At 45.7% G+C, this 19,962-nt stretch overlaps 1 long non-coding RNA gene across 3 annotated transcripts in view; it reads right to left on the reverse strand.

Moving 5' to 3' along the window:
• Positions 1–13,407: 13,407 nt before the first annotated feature.
• The window catches only part of LOC106018933 (uncharacterized), a 36,653-nt gene continuing 30,098 nt past the window's right edge, over positions 13,408–19,962 (reverse strand). For all 3 annotated transcript variants that reach the window (XR_011804656.1, XR_011804653.1, XR_011804655.1), the window contains 3 exons: positions 15,265–19,393; positions 14,460–15,098; positions 13,408–14,366 (listed from right to left, as the gene is read on the reverse strand). This is a non-coding gene — a long non-coding RNA (uncharacterized lncRNA). The remainder of the gene's footprint in view (positions 14,367–14,459; positions 15,099–15,264; positions 19,394–19,962) is intronic.

Here is a 19,962-nt window from a genome sequence, read left to right on the forward strand (position 1 = left end):
GATTTTGTCATTGTTGGAGAGAGGGTTGGCAGGTAGAAGAGAAAGAGTTTTTTAATCAGGTGGGCACTTTATGTAAAAAGCCAAGGCAACCCAAACCCCCCGGCACATCCCTCTCCCATTTCAATCCTGTTTTCCTGTGTCTTCATCAAGAAATACATTTTGAGGGTTTCATCAGCTAAGAATGCAATTGATTTGAGATGTCAGATTTCATTTTGTTAAAGGAAGCCCTCCTCCAAGATACTCAAAGAAGAATTCAGTTGCAAAAATGCATGACTTGTTCCTGAACTTTTGTTTTGATTAAAGGCTATGTAGAAATGAGACATTAAAACTTATCAATGCACTGATTGAATCTAGGAGCTTCTCAGGTGAGTCTTTCCTGGAATAAGGAAATAATTACTCATTATATTTAATTAAAACATTCAGCTGGCATTTGGTGCTGAAATACAGGGAGTGTTAAAAGAATTAGGGAAAAGTGGGGTTAAGGGATGAGTTCCCAATACCTAAGTGTTATTGCAGGGGAAATAAATATTTGTTCTGAGGCAGACTCCAAATTCCTCATTAGTTCTGAGCAGCACCCACTCAGTAAAGCGATGCCCTGCATGTAGGGAAGTACTGAGCAGCTCTGACACAAATAGGTCCAATCTCCTGACATGCCCATGCTCCTGCTTAAACATCTCAGCTCCAGTGTCTGGAGCATGAGGACACAAAAGCCAAGTGGAGCTATGGTGGGATTCTCCCCCGGCATAGCCTGGTGTTGGACCATCCAGGGTTTCAGAGCCCAGAAATCCTTATTTATGTCTTGGGGGGTATGGAGCAGTTCAGTTCCAGAACTGTTGTGGAGCTCTTGTAGCCTTATGCTTTTATACCCAAGTCAGAAACATTGCTTAAAATCCAAACTTCACCCATACTTTCCACATCCTCTCTTAGTTCTCCCTCTTTTTTTTTTTTTTTTTTTTTTTTTAGATATTGGTTTCAATGAAAACATGGAAAAAAAAAATGTGGAAAAATCTAGACACTGATTCATGTTTTGATGAAAACTCAGAAAGCCACAAGCCCGCACATCCACCCCCTGCTGCCCACTGTGTGCTGATCACTCCTGATTTCTGGAGACGCCGAGGCGATCGCCTCTGCCCAGCGGGGCAGCGTGCTCTCGCAAGCTGGCAGTGAGGCTGATGGACACCTCCTCATTTCTGGCCCCAAGCCCCACCTTCTGCTGGTCCCTGCAATTCCCCACTTGGCTTGACAGCCAAGACCCGGGGAATGTGAGTCCTGTTACAGCATCTGTTTATTTTCCAGGCAGCAGGCTGATGCGCGGTACTGAAATCTGAAGTGCTGGGTAAGTGGAGGAGCCCCGCACAAAGTCCCTCCAGTGCAAAGTGCACCGTACTTAAACAACAGCAGGGGCTGGAAAATTAATAGCATCGCCTTTTTTAAATAAAGGGGAAGGGTGTTGTTGTTGCTCGTGATCAATTGATTTGGGATGGTGCCAAATGGCTCCAGTTGGCTTTGAAGCATTGTAGCACAAGACGCTGCAAAAACATTTATCCAGAACAGATCCTAGCCACAAGAGTTACAAATATTTACTTTATATATTTACTTTAGGGAAAGACTCAAGCCAGAGATAGTAGATCTTGATTGCAAACATACCAGCAATTGAGGTGCTAAGAATTGGAGGTTTGGGTCTAATCTTTCTGATTTTATCTTGTCTAATAAATTTGTCTTTCTTTCCATGCCTTGACCTCAATAAAACAAATGTTCTGTGCACTGGAAAACACCCATACAACTGTGTCATGCTGAGCTTCAGGCCCAAATCCCTGGCTCTGCTAAGATCAGGGAGGCCAGGAGCTAAACCAGACTTAAATTAATTTCTGTCTCTTTTGTAGTTCCTCAGATATTTACACTCTGTACACTCACGTGCAGTTTTTTCAGCTCTCTCTGCCTTAATCTGCTGCTAGGCTCAGAGAGTTCCTTATCACGTAGCTTCTCTCTGAACAGTGCAGTGTGACCCTTCCTAAAAACAAATCTGGCTGATCTTGGCTGTAAAGTAGTTGAAATCTTCTGCCATGCAGGGCATTTCCCAGTTCTGGGATGCCACGCACAAGAAGTTAAGGAAGTTACACAAATTCTGGTTTTCCTTACCCTTCTTAACCCCCGGTTTCATAAGGACTCCTGGCTGGTAAGGTGGTTGGTTGGCTTTTATCTCTCTCTTTCTTCCTTGCCTGCTGGCACACTATTCTACAGAGCTTTTTAGGGCAGTGGGTGCGAGAGGACAGCGGGCTCTCCACCCCATCAGGTTTACATGGTCAGGGTAGCCAGCTCCTTGACCCAGATGCAGTCACTCCTGGAGCTCTTCTTCTGCAAATGCAAAGCCAGGATCACTCCTGTGTGCTGGGGCAGTGAGATATTGGGTTGGACTTCGGTTAATGCAGCCTGCTGTGCTGGTCACTTTATTATTTCGAAGGAGGACTGCCTACTCATTATAGTCAGGACTCACGGAGCCGACCACCAGATTAGTCTGTAACCAAGGGCAGGCCTGCCAAACCATGGTCTGCGAGGCACTGAGCTCTCGATGAGCTGTGCATCTATTATTCCAACAGAACCCAGTGGAAATAGTTCTTAAAATGAAAGCAATAACCACCCTGTGCCTCAGTTGCTGTGCCACAGATTATCTCTTCCATTATCTCTTCCAAGGGCATTGTGAAGCAAAGCTATCAAAGACCTTCGGCACCCAGGCATGGCAGGATCTGGGGAAGTATGTGATTATCTTACACTTTATAAAAGGCCAATCTGGCTCCTGAAAAGCTCCAGCAAAGCAAAACCCATAGCTGGAAGGTTTATGAGGACAGGGAAAGGGGTAAGAAAACAATAACCAAGATCTAATTTCTTAGGAGTAACGGATAGTCCCGGGAGGATACAATTGAAGTCTGTAATAGCTGCAGATAAGATCAGACTGAGTTACTATTTTCAGCCAATCTCAGACATCAGGACTGGAGGCACCGAAATAAATTCTAAAACCTGAGACAAATGAAATGCAGTCATCAAGAAGCTGCAGGGTCTCAAAGAGCAAGAGACAGCGAGAAATACATAAATATTGCAACTGGGTGGAACTAGCCACTAGGCAGGGCTGTCCTGTCCCAGTTGTCCTAAATGCTGGGGTCACTAAAGAAGAGATAGATGCTTGTCTGGGGAGGGACTGAGATGAAAAGGAGGAGCCTGAAGGGGTAAAATGACCTTGATTTTAATTCCAGCTGTGACAGGAGGAACATTATCCTCATTACAGTGCACTACCAACAGATCTCTGCTCCATTTGCTTTTGGAAACAAGCAAGGCACAACAAAAGAGACGAATTTAGCCCATTCTGTCCGAGAAGTGGGCAATGCCTGCGTAAAGAAAGTTTCTCCCAGCTAGGTACCTGGTCACCAGGCTGTGGTCACAGGTGGGCTACACCAAGGGGCAGTGAGACAAGCAGGGGTGAAGTTTGCATCTCAGCAGAGGGATAGCAGGGTGAAGAGTGAGGGAGAAGAATCCCAGGGCCATCCAAGGACACCAGGACACATTCCCTGCACTGCCACGGCAGTGGGACACGCTTTCAGCTGCCTCTTTGCAAACACAAGGCACAGAGAAGCACATGGTCAGGGCCCCAGGGCATTAGGCTTGTTTAGGCTGGAGAAGAAAGGTTTGGGAGGCCTAATAGCAAGCTTCCAATACCCATGAGAGGTCATCAGGAAGATAGAGCCAGGCCCTTCACACTGCTACACAGCAGGAGGTTGAGAGATAACGAGCATAAATTGAATTAAAAGTGGTTCAAACAGGATTTAGAGATTATTTTTTTCCATCATGCCAACAGTCAAGTACTAGAACAGCTTGACCAGAGAGTTCGTGCAGTCTCTATCTATGAAGGCTTCCAAAACCCAAGCAATAAAGCTGTGAGTAGCCTGGTCTGCCCTCAAAGCTGGCTCTGCTTTGAGCAGTAGGATGGACTAGAGATCTCCTGAGGGCTCCTCCAACCCATCCTAGGATTGACAGCAAGTCTGCCTCCACTCATCCTTGGCATGCAGAGAGATCAGCCTTGGCCAGGGCACATGACAAATGAGAGATTACATCACCAGGCAGGGGAATGCTTGGGAGACATCCCATCACTTGCTTTACATCAGTTCCACATTGGCTTGTGCCGAGAGCACCCCACCCAGTCCATGTGGATCTGTTCACTCCCTACCTCTGACAGCTTGTTTATTCAAAAGCATTTGGCTCGCAATGCCTTGCAGATGAAATAAGAGATCAAAGGCCTTAATTTCCTTTCCTCCCACTGCATTCCCCTTCCACATTCAGGGTAGGGTTCACATTGACCAAGGAGCTCTTCATGGCCTGGGGAGAACCCCCAGCAAAAGAACAGGCATAAGCCAGAAGCAGGTTGGAGGTAGCTGCAGATTCCTCAGTTGTGTGAGGCTGAGCAGGCAGAAGTTGGATGTAGGATTACTCAGAGATGAAGGAAAAAAAGAAAAATAATAATAATAATAATAAAAAAGGTCAGAGGCATTACAAAACAGATTCAAAGCTATCTGGAAGGTCCTGTCCCAACAGATGGGCTTACAAGAGATGTTAGGTCGGTTCTTCTATGAGGACTGGGAGCTGAAAGGAGCCACTTCATTTAGTTCAGATGCTGACTGGGACTCCCATTCCCAGAGAACTTCCCAGGGTTTACTACCCTGGCTGTATCTCTATCAGAAAGCTTGATGTGATGGAGTGACTTCAGAAGGGAGCTGAGGGATGGGAAGCCCCCGATGACAGCCCTACAGCATCCCTTAGCCCCACGCACCTTCTGCCTTGACACAAGCTGACTGTCTGGGAACACCTCGTAGCCACAAGGCTGAACTCAGGGTCAGAATCCCAGCCACAAAAGGTCACAGACCATATGGGACAGGCTGATCTTGGCTTCAGGAGCAAAATCAAGGAGCAGAGCCACATTTCTCTGGTCCTACTCAGGCTCCAAGGCTGCTGTGGCATCTCTGCAGCAGCACCGGGCTCTTGAAGTGTCCCCACGTACCCGTTCCTTGAATTGTTCTTCCCTCTCCTGACTGCAAACAACCTGTGATTCACTGATTTCTTTCTAAGCAAACACGCAACCCCTTCCATGCAATCAGAGTTTGTTTACTTCCCGGCTTCCCCTTTCATGTGAGGCCTATGGCTTTCCATTTCTCTTCAGGCATCGAACACTAATTTCACTTGGCTTTTGTCAGAGAAATGGGCTGGAACAGAGAGTCATAAACAACTAGATCAGTAACACTTATGTTTATTTAAAAGGCAGTTATGTGTTGGCTTTTTTTTTTTTTGACTGTCATCTTTTAACTCTTCAAATCCAACATCTTTCTGTAGCTGTGTAGTTTCCCTCTCTGGCTTCACAGAGCAAGAAGAAGAAAACAAGCAAAATATAGAGAATTTAGGATAAAATGATCATTTTGTAATCATTGATCCTCGGAAATCAATCCTGTATTCCACCAGCATTGTGTACTTACTGAGTGCACACACCTGCATTTGGAGGCTCATGCCCTTATACTGCAAATGAAGTTAGGTAACCAGGCTAGAAAGAAGAAAATAAGAAGAAATTTATTACTTCTTTTACTCCACAAATCTAGAACAAACCAGTAAAATGGGCTTGGGCAAATGACATTTTTACATAACTGCATGGGCAGCAGTCACAAAGTGCAGCTAGCAGCACGGGTTTAGCAGGGACACAAACCAGCCAGACACCCACCTGGGCTCACAGTCTAACCTGGAGGCATGGTTTTAATACTGTGATCCTCCCTTGAACATTTCATGACTACAAAGACTTTCCTCTTCTCATTTCCACCTTCACAAAGCAGGTGGAAATGCAAGCTAAACGCCTGTGCTTGGAGGCTTGTGCAGATGCTGAAGCGATGCAGACTTCTGCTGGGTGAACCTCTCTCCTTCAGGCCCGCTGTCTTCTCATTTCTTCACTCTGCTGTTTGAGACTCCAACAAATGCCATTAGTTTCAGTACCTATTGCTCCACATGCCCCTCTCAGGTGGGGGATTAGGGCCGTTGACTCTATTTTTCCTTGGCTGCCTAACAAAGCCGATGTGTTGCTTCTGCCCAGCCCCAAATCGGCTCTGAAACTCCCCATGGTGAGGGCTGCAGCACCCCACTGGTGCACACCTCCTCTTTCCAAAGCTTTCAGATTTGCACAGAGCATTTTCTTGTCCTTGGGGAATGTTGGAAAGAAAACAGTGTTGTCGATAACTGTGAATTGCGCTAATTGGGATATTTAATACTTACTTGCAATTGCACTGGTGCTGAAACCATCATACCCTGGCTATAAAAGACCCTAGTGTCAGAAATACAGTAGAGTTTTTCATGCCAACTGCTGTTCTGGGCTATGGCTCCAGTCTGGCTGCATTGCTCGGTTAAATATGTTATTAGAAAATTAAACCGACAAAGACGAAGTTACAGCAATGTTCAGTCTGAGCCCAACCCACAGAGCTGGGACATCCATCACAGAGCAGGGCATTGCATCCTAGGTCAGCCTAGGCCTGATCCTGCAGCGTCTCTGAGGCTTAACATCTCTGCACCCTGCAACCCATCACTCTTGTTCGCAGGGGATCGAGCACCTTGAGTCCTGCTGGCTCAGGGCACAGGCAGAGGAGCTGATGCTGTTTGCTTTCCCTCCTCTGCCCCTGTTCCCAGCAATGAACCGGGACACAGCACCCTTTAACAAAGCTCTTGCTACGTGCCCTTTTCTCCACATAGGGCCAGCAGGGGCCCCTTGCAAGAAAGCTGACATAATCCACTCCTTAGAGCCCATCCAAAGCAGGGCAGCTTTGCCAAGGCCACCAGCAAGCAAGAAAATTTCCCAGTCGTGAAGCAGTTCTTGGACTGGGCACATTTGCTGTTTGCAGGCTGGCCTGAACCCACTCACTCTGTTCCCAGTGGCTGCCCAGTGCTCTTGTACTGGCCCAGCATGGATCTGAACTCACTGCTTCTTGGTGCCAGAGGCTTCACAGACCATGAGATCGTGGGCCATTTAGGCAAACTCATGCCATGCTTGCTTCACTCACTGCAGCCAACACATGGGGCTCTCCCAGCCAAGCCAAAGCCCACTGGAGATGCATGAAATTTCTTAATCAGGGTCTTAATTTCTTAATCAGGAATAAAAGGAGAGAAAACTTGTCATTCCGTGTGCTGGACAAAAATTGATTTTGCAATTGTGAGCGTTCTTGGTCCAGTGGGCTACCTTCAATGAGAAATAATTTGTTAGCAAAGGGAGTTTGGGTGCTGGGGGAGTCGATCAATATTTGATTTAGTATTTCCTCTGTCAAGAGGCCGAAGTGATTGATCCACTTTGCAGCCTGAGTGATTGTTTAGAAACCCCACTATATTAAATGAAACCAATTGATTTTTTTCTCCTGTGTACTTCTTACTTGGAGGAGCTGTAAAACAACAGACAGAGAGCAGGGAAGAGTATCATCTTGCAGCCATCAAACCTACCGGGCTTTCTCCCTCTCAGATTCTGCAGTGCCACTCAGCCAAGCTTTCCGCAGAGGTGGAGCCAGGGGCCAAGCCAAAATGGCAAATGGTAATCCAAGCCCCTTCCAAAGGGGTTTATGGGCGAGACAACGTAAGGCAGTGTCCTCTGTCTGGTATGGCACTGCTAGCGGGCGCCGTGGTAATGCTCTGATTTATACATTCATTTCCTACTCTCATCTGTGGTTTCGCGTCCCCAGCTCTGTAGCAGCATGTTCTGCACAAGGACATGGGCTTGCAGAGGAAGGATGGAATAACAGAGACACGAGACACTTTTTTTAAAAACCCACAAAAGGAAAACAAACAAACAAAAGCAAACAAGCACACCAACCACACACAACACGAGAACAACCAATTTTTCTGCCACGTTGGAGCTGCAAGAGTTATAGCCAAGGAGAGGACAAGATAAGATCTGCCCACCCACAGCACAACCCACGGTGTTGATGAAGAGAAGGGATGGAGGCAGAAGGGATGGAGGCAGAAAACAGAGAGCAGGACCAGGTTATTTCTTCCAAGGTGGGGATGGAGCAAGAGTGCAGTAAAGCTGCAAGGGCTCAGCAAATTTAAGGCAAATTCTGCAAGTGGTCTGCTTACCACTGCTGAATGGACTCCAGAAGGGGAAAGCAAATATTTCTCCCTCTTTGGGCACACTGTTGTCATTCCTACTCACAGCTTCTATCAGCACAACATTTCTCTCTTAAGGAACAGCTTTTCTGCCCACGCCGAGCCACCTTGGAGGACTGCAACCATTTCCCAAGAACACACAGCTTGGTTCATTGTCTCAATATCCTGACATTCTCTGACTTGCTCATCTCCCTGGGGTTGTTTTTCTGCTTGCCCGGTGATTCTGACCCCAGCCCACCCTGCCTTTGCACTGAACTTCAGGCCTTTGCTGGCAAAACATTGTCCGCACCGAGCGAGGCCGATTGGTATCTGCTGAAGTTGCCTGTTGTGAATTCATCCCATTGCTTTAGAAATCAGGATGAAAATCTCTTTCTTTAAAGTGCAAAATGTTAATTTATTTGCAAAATAGCGTGTTTTGGTGTTTCAGTTTGAAGCAGCATTCCATTCAGGAGTCTATCTACTGAATCTTAATTAAAAAATGGGGAAGAACCCTAACCTAAAACAGCATGTTTAATTTTCTCCTGTTGCTTTGGCTCAACTCAAAGTAAATATTCTTTCTTAAATTCTCACTGAGCCAGGAAACAGAAAAAGCAATTTTTCATGCAGTTTTACTCTACATCCCTCTCAAACTGCAGAACTGCTCTGCATGTCAAGCACCAGCCTAGCTGAGCCGTGATCTGCCAGAACTCATCCCTGCAGTGAGCACAGAAATTAACTATTCTCATTTCAGAACATCAGAGACAAAGAGGAATGTGAGCACTGCACATGGAACGAGAACAACCCAAGGCCTTGAAGAGAAAGAGGACCCCCGAAAGTCTTGCAGGACATCCCCAGCACGCAGCAGTGCAGGCTTCTCACATAAGAGGGCACTGGCGTGTTTTTAATTGGGAGCAAGTTCCCTCATCTCAGCCTGCTGAAGTTCCAGCTCATAAGCAACTGCGAGGGAATAAAGAGTACTGAAGCTTAGATCTGGCCACAGTACATAAATTCTGTTTGCAAAGACACCCCCTGATGAGCCTCCAGAAGACAGGGGCAAAAAGGCGTTTCAGAAAGGAGGGATTGTGATAAACACTGAGGAGCCGAGTCAAATTCTGATTTCAGGCTCTGCGATGTATACCTATACCAGCATCTATGGTGTTACTTCAGATCTCACTCCAGGGTTGCTGAGAACTGGATGTAGGTCGTGGAACTGAGCAGAAATTGGCTGCAAAAATGCTCCTCTTGACCGAGAGCCAGACTGATTCTGAGGTTGGATTCAAAGTTTGGGGTCATGTTCAAACACACTCTGGAGTCCAAGTCCAGAGATACTGAAGGCTTACTGGCTTCATATGGAAGGAGAATTCCCAACAGCATTCTCAGATGGTGAGATTTTTGCCAGGCACTGGTGCTGGTGACCATCTTTGGCCTCAAGGCTTCTTCTGAGGTGCAGCTATCACAAGGATCCCCTCGTGCTCCCAGCTCGCTTCCAGTAGTCTCCATTTTTCAGGGTTATGCACAGAAGGGAAGTGTTCCTGGCTGAAAACAAGCAGACCCCAAACCACTTGGGCAACACAACTGATCCAGAAACGGCTTCGTAAGCTCTGACTAATAGGGAACACCCCGAGCAGGACGGGTTGCCCAGAACAGTGCCAGCTCCAGACTGCTCTGGGTGTAACTGCTGTGTATGACAAACCAAACCCGTGGGAATCTGGGGAGTGGATTTTAAGGAATTAAAGCTCCCCCCAAAAACTCTGGATAGCATTTATATGATAAGCAGTGCGCATCCTTTTCCAGCATACGTGCCAAAAGTATTAGCAGCTTTGATAATAGCATCAGGCACATCACTCTCCAGGTGGAAAAAATGCCTCCCTTGGAAGGGAGCCTGCTCAAGGTGGAACCAAAATTTAGTTATCAACCCTCTTTTCAGGATTTAATTGCTGCCTCCATCTCTCCTTGAGATTCTGAAGGCAAGGGAGTACTAACAGCTCAGAGCCCATGGTGCCTGTTGCAACAGTAAGAGTTTTTCCTCTGTTTCAGCTCTTACTTAAAATCCCCACTCTTTTTCCACCCACAAATCAGCCAGTTGTGCTTCCCATGGCTGCAGTCCCCAAAGGCGATGGCATTCTGCTGGTGGTGCAGGCACCAGCTTCCCTCTGACCAGGCTGCTGTCAGCCTCAGGCAAAATTCCTCTTGCTTTCGAAGGCAGCACAGAGTATGCTTGGAATAAAAGATAAACCCAGAATTTGAAAAGTAATTGTCATGTTTCAGAAATCTAATTTATTTTATTTTATTTTTAATGACTATTAATCATTAAAAGAGATGTTATTAATATTACTTTGGCATTTAAGAATATGTTTGATAACTCACGTGAGCATCACTGGAAGGGGGTGTTAGCCATGCACCTTCCCCTTGAAATGTTATCATCTACCACTGAGGCTCCTGGCATGGCACAGAAGAACATCAGGGGCACAGCTGTCAACAAGAAGTCCTGTGTTTTACAGCTCCCAAGACAAGCTGCAAAAAATGATGCCGAAGAGCACAGGGTCATGCATGAAAGCTGGGGGGTGAAGACTAGAGGGAAGAAAGCCCAAGCAACATCCCCAGCTCAGGCTCCCACACCAAACAGAACAACACCTCCACGTCTGTCTCAGTTCTCCCTTCTCTCAGCATTGCCTCTTTCCCCCCGGTTTCCAATGCCGAGTTGCAGGACTTGTTGCAGCAATGGCCACAAAGAGGTTAACTAAGCACAGAGAGGCCAGCACACGTATCTATCCACATATCCTTGCCGAGGCGATCTGGATTACCGTCCCTGTATAAATAAAGCATAGCGAGGGTGGGTGGTCAGCTCCCATCCAGTCTGTTTTAAAGCATCAGTTTTCTGAGCCTGGAAAACCTCCAGCCATGTTGGCCTGATCTGAGAACTGCAAACTGCGCTAACACACAACCCTGCCACCCCACAGCCCCACTGCCAACAGACCCAAGACCTTTCTCTCTGCATTTATTCTCACCTGCTTCTGGAAGGCCAGACCCAAAGGAGCTGATCGTTAACAGTTCTGGCCATTTGTTAATTGATCCAAAGCCCAGTAATGGAAGGTGGCACCTAAACAACCACTAAGATGTAAGCATCTCTGCTAAGCAGGGTTTTAAAGGAGCATTTGAAGAAGCCAGCAATGCTTTTATTTTTTCAGCAACAGTTTAGCTCTTCAGTCTGAACTGACTTCAAACAAACGAGCAAACCTTCAGGTTCAAAAAACAGCCCAGAAATTCATAACAAGTCACTTCAAGCTAGGAAGAAATCTACTACCCGAAAGAGACAGCTGTTCAGTGTGAGAAGCCATAAACAGGAAGGGTTGGATGCAATTTTTAATTGCTATTACGAGGTAGCAGACAGGCAGGGGCCAAAGCCCTGGGCTGTCCGAGTACAGTCAGGTGTGTACAAAGCCCCCACTGCCCCATGCACACCTACCCACGCTGTTTGAAGGCACTGATGGAAGCCAAGCTCTGCTCTCCAACTATCGGTAATAGCTCTCACAAAAACCCAGAGAAGTTGGGCACTGTCAACACCGATTCAGAATATGCATCTACTTGCACACTGAAACAAGACTTTAAGGAGCCTATAAGTAATACATCACCTGGCAAGGCTAAGCCTAGGAGAGAAATCACTTTACCTCTTGCTGACATACAGCCATATGGATATAATAAAAATAAATTAATTAATTTAAAAAGAAAGAAAAAAAAAGGAATCCAGCAGGAATACAGAGTGTAAAATAAACCATAATGTACCCAGGACAACAAGACCAACACCTGAGTTCAACATCATTTATCTACTTACATAAGTCCTCATCTCCTTTGCCTTCTACCTAAACCTTGACTTTCCCCATCCACTCCAATTTATTTTTTTATCTGTTCAAAAAAGCCAGCAAATTTGTTAAACAACATTCTTTGCTGTTCACTCAGAGCTTTTCGAACATTCTCTCACTCCAGATGTTAACACCACCATCACTTTATAAAGCTCTAGCTGGAAACTCATGGAGATGAAGAAAAATGATGCCTGGATAGATGTTCATCTCCTGCAATGTTAGCACATTTCATAGACGTGTCTCACTGCTGCCAGTGAATTTATTGTCCCTTATACCTTCTCTTTGCACTGTACCATAGTGCTCTGAGCAAAAAGATGATGATCCAGACCTCACGGAGAATACCTTCTGGTACTGGATTATCCCCTGATCATGCAATGTTTCCCTTAGGGTCCATGTCTAAAGTATTACATCCACCCTGGATGATATCACATTTTCAGGACCCTGTAGCATACACTGCAGAGCAATATACTTAGAAATGTTGCTTTAACTCTTAGTAGAAAAAGAGATTGCCTGGGTTAGCTGAAACCCCAGAATTCTCCTAGGACGGTATACGAAGTTGTTTTCTGCCATCTGGTGTCCAGAGACTAAAGGCAGATGTTACCACTAATCAGAGCCTTCCAGATGGTCACCAGCCTCAGGATGTTTGTCTTACACAACTCCGTAGCCAAGAACCAAAGAGCTCTCCTCATAGCCTAAATTCAACAATATTACCGAGGGAAATACCATCTGTGTGCTCTCACAGGGATTGAGTTAGACCTAACTCATCTGGAAAGAGCACTGTTTGGCATTTGGGAAGCTTCTTATCCTATCAAAGATCTCAAAGTGCTTTGATAACATTAATCAAGCCTCATTAAGCCTCATATGCACATCTGTGAGGCAAGTAAGGATTTCTTCTGCTTCAGTCACAGAAGAAAACACCAAGGCATTGCAGAGCAAAGTGACTCGCCCTAGGCATGGTTGTTGGATCTTACGCTATTAGCATGAATGTTGTCATATATTATTGATGCAACTTCATAATTTTGGGTCTCAACTCATAATTTTTGAAGGCTTACAGTATGCAATGGGGCAAATCTGTTGTGAGGCCAAGAAAATGAATGAGGAACACAGTGTTTGATTTTTCTTTTTAAAGTAACTTCTTAATAATCTCATCATAAAGACCTGAAATAAGCATCTTAATTGTGTAGCAAGCCATCCTCTCCAACATATCTCCACTGCTTACCTATTTTGTGTGTCTGGTCTGTTTGCTAGCCAAGCAATACCTGCTTTCAAATAAAAAGAGATTCAAAGTAAAGGTTTGACCAATGTTCCTGAGGGGTGTTCCCAAGGAAATCACCAGTGTAGGATCGATCCCATCACCGTTTCTTTCAAACAAGGCAAGGCTGGAGTTTGGATAGCAAGTGTGTACTTACTAGGGGATGCAGGCACTATGCTCATGGGAAATACTTTGTTGCCTTTTTTAAAATTTTTGAATCCACTTTATGCATCTTCGTTATTTTCTTTGTAACTCGGATGATCTAAAAATTGCCTAAGACTCCACTGTTTACTTTCGAAACAATAGAAAATGACTGGCTCTCAGTCACATGTATCCCAATATTTTTTTCTTAAGCGTAATTAGAGTTCCTTCCATGGCTAATTAAATTCTCCAGTGAAGGAAAACAAATTTCCTGGAATGAATATCATCTTGATTCACTTTGGGCAAAGCCAGGCTTACGTGCTTCTCCCACTCTGTTCTCTGAGGGTGTTGGCTGCATTTCTGAAATCCTCTTGTCAACACATGACAAAGCAGGGAAATAGTCAAGTACTGGGGTCTGCATACTCTTTTGCCACATATTACAAGAAAATGTGTCTACCTTATTCCTCTTCACTGCTTTATGTGATTTTATAGACTATTATTGTCCCCCTCGTTAATCTTTGTTTTTCTTTTCCAAGCAGAATAGCCATAATCTATTCAACCCTTCTTTAAACACTCCTTGATCTTTGCTGGACCTTTTCTAGTTCTACTCTACACTTTTAAGCATGATATTCTGGTTGGATACTACAGTTACTTCAGTACATTACAGTATATATGGTAGAAATAGGAGTCCTTTTCTTATTTATAGAACTAGAGACATCAGTTCACCGCATGGTTTGTCCTGGTACTCAGTCATTTCTGCAAAATTTTGTCTTCCCATTAGAAAGCAGTCTATGGCAATAAACACTGAGTGAAATAAGAAGTCAGAAGTACCTTTCCAATAACAGTGAAGTTCTGCCACATTTCCCTTCCGAAGAAAGTACCTGAGTACCTGTCAGAAGTGCTCACATGGTGCATGGGTGCACTGCAGATGATTTTTACTGATGCTATGGCCACGTATATGGGAGAAATTCCTACAACATAGACAGTAGTCACAGTACATTAATGAATTGTTTTTAGTGCCCAAATTCCCCACAATAACAGCTCAAGAAAATGGCACTCTCTACCTTTAAATGCAGTTTCAAGTCCACAAGGATGGAGGGATGAAGCCTTTTGCATGATCCCACTCATTTGAACTTGAGAGCAAGCTGCTTATAACTTGCTGAAGACCACCAAAATCAGTTTACAAGCCACTTTTGGTTTGAAGAGAGCAAGATCCCTCCCAGTGCTGACAAAATCCATACCTGGCAAAATCTTCTCCTTTCCTATGCTTATTCCCCACTTGTCATCTCTCCTGTGAGTCTGTATTTTGTACTGTAAGCTCCCCAGGGCAAGGCAGGCCTATACTCTGCATTTGGCAGTCAAGTGAGGTTAAAGTCAGCCCAAAGCAGACAATAAATCATTATCGTGGTTAGACTGTGAGCAGATGCCCTTGGAGGCCATCCATTTGAAGGCAAATTCCTTCCCTCTCTGACGTTTGCTTTCCTGTTTATTCCTTTCAGAGTCTCCATAAATGGTGCTCAGTTCTCCATCATCTTGTGACACTGAACTCCTTGTGTCCAACTGGCCTCCAATCATCTCCTGATGGTAAACACCACCAAGCTCCCTCATGTGCTGGAAAACTTCATTCCTACGACAAACTTGCAGCTCTCTGTTCTATCACCCAGTTTTCGTTGGCCTGTCAGAAGGCTGATCTGGCCCAAGCCCTGAAAAATAAGACAGAACAAGGCGTCATGTCACAGCTGATCTGAAACAAGTTATTCTAGGAAGCAGCGTCCAAGGTCATAAAGGGCACGACATGGTGCCTGCTGGGCAGTTTGTCACCCTGGGTGCGTGAACTCAAATAGCTGTGTTAGCACATAACTATTTTACCTGGATGTTCAGGCCATGGTCAGCTAGTTGATGGTTGCACTTCTGTGCGATGAGATATCATTCCTCTTCCGTGCTGCAGTGACTGGCGGTGGGTGCACTCCAGGCTGATCTGCTCCACAAAATGGTGGAGGTGTGCCTATCTTGCTCAAAGGTTCAGAAATTTGAAGGATCAAATGCTTTTTGGGGGGATCCAGCCTCTGAGTGTGCCTACAGCTATTTCCTAGATCCACAGGATGGACCGAAGTCACCTTTTTACTTTGCAAATCACAGCTTTCTTTGCAATAAGAAGTCTAGGTGCACCTACAAATTTAATTGCTATGTCCCGGACAAAGATGGTGGCAACTTCATACTCCTCTCTCATATCGTTATCTCCTCTGAACGTCCTGCTTCCAGGACCCGTTTTGTGCTAGTTTGGATGTCTCTGTGTTGCATTTCCCCATGCAGACAAACTGTTAGTTTTTACCACCACTTTTTTACCACCACTTTTCACCTGGACCCCTCCAGCTGTGACAGTCAGGTGTACACCACGTGTTAGCAGCCTGAGAAGTACTCACATCCTGGCAGTGGCTCAATTACTAATTATATAGTTCCTACACTTCCCGCAAAGTTATCTCAAATCACAAGACTTTTAGGACTTAAGCATTCTGGCTTCTTTTTATATAGCTTCTGAGATTGGAAGTTCAGAGTTTCAACCAACTACATGGAACATGTTTATGTTTTAAATGAACATTGAATGTCCCACATCATCACCTGGTTCCAGAATTTGGAATTTCTTGAAAACCCCGTTCCATATGACATTAGAGTTGTTAGCACTATGTTAACTCCACACATCAATTCTGCTTTGAAGATGGAACTGTTTTCTAGGCCTTGTGCCCGATCTTAGTGTATTGTGGACAATTCTTAATACACTGCACGAGAAAATTTAAGTTTTAGGGTTAACCCCTTGCTCTTGAAAACCTTCCCTTACAAACTCAGCACTGGTTATTCCCAGCTCTTTGCTAAAACGGCATAAAACAAGTAGATGGCTTTTGCCTAGGTGTCAGGCAAATATAGAACAGAAATGCTGTGTTAGAAACAAAATGGACATGATCTCATCTTGTGAGAACTGTGGTTCCTGAATTACTGTTGTTTGCTTAGTAATGTGTGAGTTGTTATGTGTGAAATTGCAGGTCTACCGAGTCAATTAGCTTCATTATGCCATGAAATATTGGAGAAGTTGACAGTAGAAGGCTGATTTCATACATCGCCTGATGTTGCCAAGAAGTTAGCTTGTGTGCCTGCTCAAACACAGGATGCAGAAAGTCTGAGGATCAGAAGACAGCAACTCTACTGACGGCCATCTCAATGACATCATTTGACCCACTCAATAGCTTGGCTTCCCCCTCTGCAAAACCAGGGGACCAACCTCGCTGCAATGGGGTAAGAACTCACATCTGTGGAATATTTTGGAAAGGAAAGTGTCACTGAAGTAGACTGCTTGTTTTTTTGTGTGTGTTTCTGGAGGTAGCCGGTGATTTTCCTAGCAGAAGTGTGTGTGCTGTGGATCTGCTTTGCATACTTAGAACTCTCAAATTTCACTGGGCAAGGGCGTGACTTGGATAATACCTGGGCAGGGGAAAAGAACTGTGCTTTTATATGCCATGGATGCTGCTGGAAAAAGGACTGGGCTGGCTTTCTCTCCTACTATGTAAAATTAGGGAGTGTGCTGAATGGATTAGCTGCAGGATTTAACCTCTACACTGGCATTAGTGCCTTACCTACACGGTTTTAGGGGCAGTGCAGCATGACCTTCAGCCCCATTCCTGCAGCACAAACACATTGTATTTGTTCCTGTGCAAGCCTTAGAGTCCACAGCTCTTGCTTCATCTTCTACCTTCCTCAAAAATGGCATTAGCTGAGATTAGCCGTGAAGTAGCACAACCCCAGTGACTCCAGCAGCCCCACACTTTGCTGTATTGTTCTAAGCCTTAATTCTCTGGCTGACATGCCCCCTAAGACAGACTGACACGAGACCTCAGTTTCCATAGGTCTGCTGCTCTCCCCCTTTGCCTGGCCGTCCCCCCATTGCCTCCTGCCTCACAGACAAAATGACATAGTGCGTGTTGATCTTTCTCAGCTCTCTCAGAGAACCAGTTATAAAGAACCTACAGACTGCCAAGAATAATCTAACAGGAAAGCGTAGTCTTCTTGGACTGGGTATGCCACCCATGTCGGGATGTGTGGAGCCAGGAGAGGTAAGGCGAGAGCAAAAGTGAAGGCTGTGAGGATACGCAAAGCAGCTTTGTATCTCTGGGATTGTCCTGGGGAAGGAAGATGTGGTCTTGGTTTCTTCCACCAAACAACCTGTGTAAAGCTCCTTCATAATAAGACCTCAGCAACTTGCTCACCTCCCGAGACAAGTTGCTGGATTCCCTTATCTGCTGCCTCCAGCTTGGCTCAGCTGGCTGGGACGGCTCTCCTAGCATCCCAAATCCCCACAAGGGCTGGGGGGAAGCAGCACATCTGGCTATGGGTGTTTCAGGCACACAAACTGTGTCGTTTACCCAAACACACACTGGAGAAATGAATAAACAACCAGTTTTATGCTCTGTGTGGGGCTCCTGGCACAATGACAGCTGGACTGGCAGACCCCAGGCCCCTCAGCAGCACAGCCACAGCGGTGCCACCACTGGGCACAGCTGCTCCATTTCAGCACCATCCCCTGCTGGAGTTGAAGTTCGCCTTCAGTAAAGTCCTGGGCTGTAGTTGCTTCCAGTGAAAGATGCTGTCTCTGATAAAAAATGCATTTACAAGAGGATGCAATGCAGCAGCAACAGTTAAAGTAATCCTTGACAGACATCTGGCTTACTCCTGGAAAAATCCAGCTTTGCAGTGGTTGCAAGCATGGCCTAGTAGTGTAGTCTCTGTGCTACTAGTCTTTGTTGCATGATCTGGACATAGCACGTATAGGACTTCCTCTCAGCCAGTTTATTCTCAACTGCAGAGACCCACTTTTAGAGCTAGCAGCCCACTGAGCTGCTGTGGATTGGAAAACACCACAATAATGTCTTCTAAATCTAATCCATTGACTTTGATTAGAGCAAACAAGCCAGGGCTTTTTACTGAGAGTCTTGCATTGTGTTCTGTGTCTCGGTGCTCTCCAGCCTCTCTGTAGCTCCTGCTCCTGCCCTGCTGTTGGCCCAAACTCACAGAAAGACACCAGGGATTAAAGGCAGGCGAGTAAACATTAGTCATCCAGAGCAGACAGCAAGGCGATGAACTCTGCTGCTCAGGGCTTCCACCCACCACAGGAGGTGGCGTGGAAACAAAATCCAGCTGACAAGGGCAGTAGCTGCCATGCCACCACAGCACCTTCCGTAGAGAGACCCCATTTTTCCTCCAGCAGCCCCGGGGCAGCCAGATGGGCAGCAGACCTGCTGGCCCCACACCAGAGTAACCTGGCAAGGGTTCCTCTTCCAAATTTTCCAGGAACTCCCCCTGTACTCCTGAAAGTGCAAGCAGTCTGGGCATGGTATTCCCAGGGCAGGTGACAATTTAAGTGTTGGCACTCTCCAGAACCTACCAAGGTTACCCATGGTGTCCTGAGCAACAGTTTTCCTGTAGCCTGTGTAGGGATTAGACCCAGCTTTACTGATGCTATCTGGATATGCACAAGAAGCAGGAATAACACACCTCCCTGTTAACTTCAGCACAAAACAGCAATCCTGACAGCATTCCGAGTGCTTTTCCATTCTGTGACCATGACTCATTCAGGTTGGAGACTTTCAAGACCAAGTCCACCCATGATCACTGAGTCCAATAATACCCGTGCAGTGACTGCCCCGTGACAGGACTCCTCTCTCACCAGCACGAAGGCAGCAATCCTATCAGAAAGGGATTCAAACAGTTCTGCCAGAAAACACACGTCAGGGAGGCTGGCTTTAGCACAACCAGGTCGTTTCTCTCCCACCTCCCCTGCCAGAAGACAAGGATGAGGCACTCTTGGGTGAAGTATGAGCAATGCGGTGCAAGGCGACGTGGGGATTGTACTTGAGATAACAGAGGGGGAAAGCCCTTTTCCCCTGCTGCCTGCTTCCCCTTTCAGCAGCTTTGGCAAGCTCTGTACAGTCAGCTCCAACCGAGGCCCTGACTGAAACAGAAAGAAATACAACTTAAGCAATTTTCCAAACTGCAACATACAAATAAACACATTAGCCATCTTTTCCTCAGCAACCACAGAACATCCTCCCAAAAGCAACACAGCAAGTCACTTATTAGAGATTTAATGAGCTGTGGAAAAATAACACTATTCATTTTCAGCTACTTATTCTCTGTCCTTTCTGAAGTCATAACTCAGGCCACCACAGAACCACACAAGCAGCATGCAAAATCATGGGCAGAGGCACAAGCACACTTCAGCACACAAGCTTCCAAAATAGCATTTGCTGGCTTGTAGCTTTGGCTCTGACCTGGTTTGACTCCAGCCCTAGCTCTGTTAGCCCTAAATCCAACTTGGGTTGAGTTCATGAAAGCTGGAAATTACTACCAGAAGAATGGTGGCAAGAGTTATCCCCTCTAGCAGTTGATTAGCTATACTCCATCCTTACTTTGAAAGAACTGCAGACACTCCTACAGTATTATTTTTCCCTAGGATCTCAAAGCACATTATGAAGTGAGGGTTATTCATATCTCAGAAATCAGAAAACCACGTACAAGGAA

This window comes from Anas platyrhynchos, chromosome 22 (genome assembly GCF_047663525.1).
Source record: "Anas platyrhynchos isolate ZD024472 breed Pekin duck chromosome 22, IASCAAS_PekinDuck_T2T, whole genome shotgun sequence".
In the NCBI taxonomy this organism is placed as follows: Eukaryota; Metazoa; Chordata; class Aves; order Anseriformes; family Anatidae; genus Anas; species Anas platyrhynchos.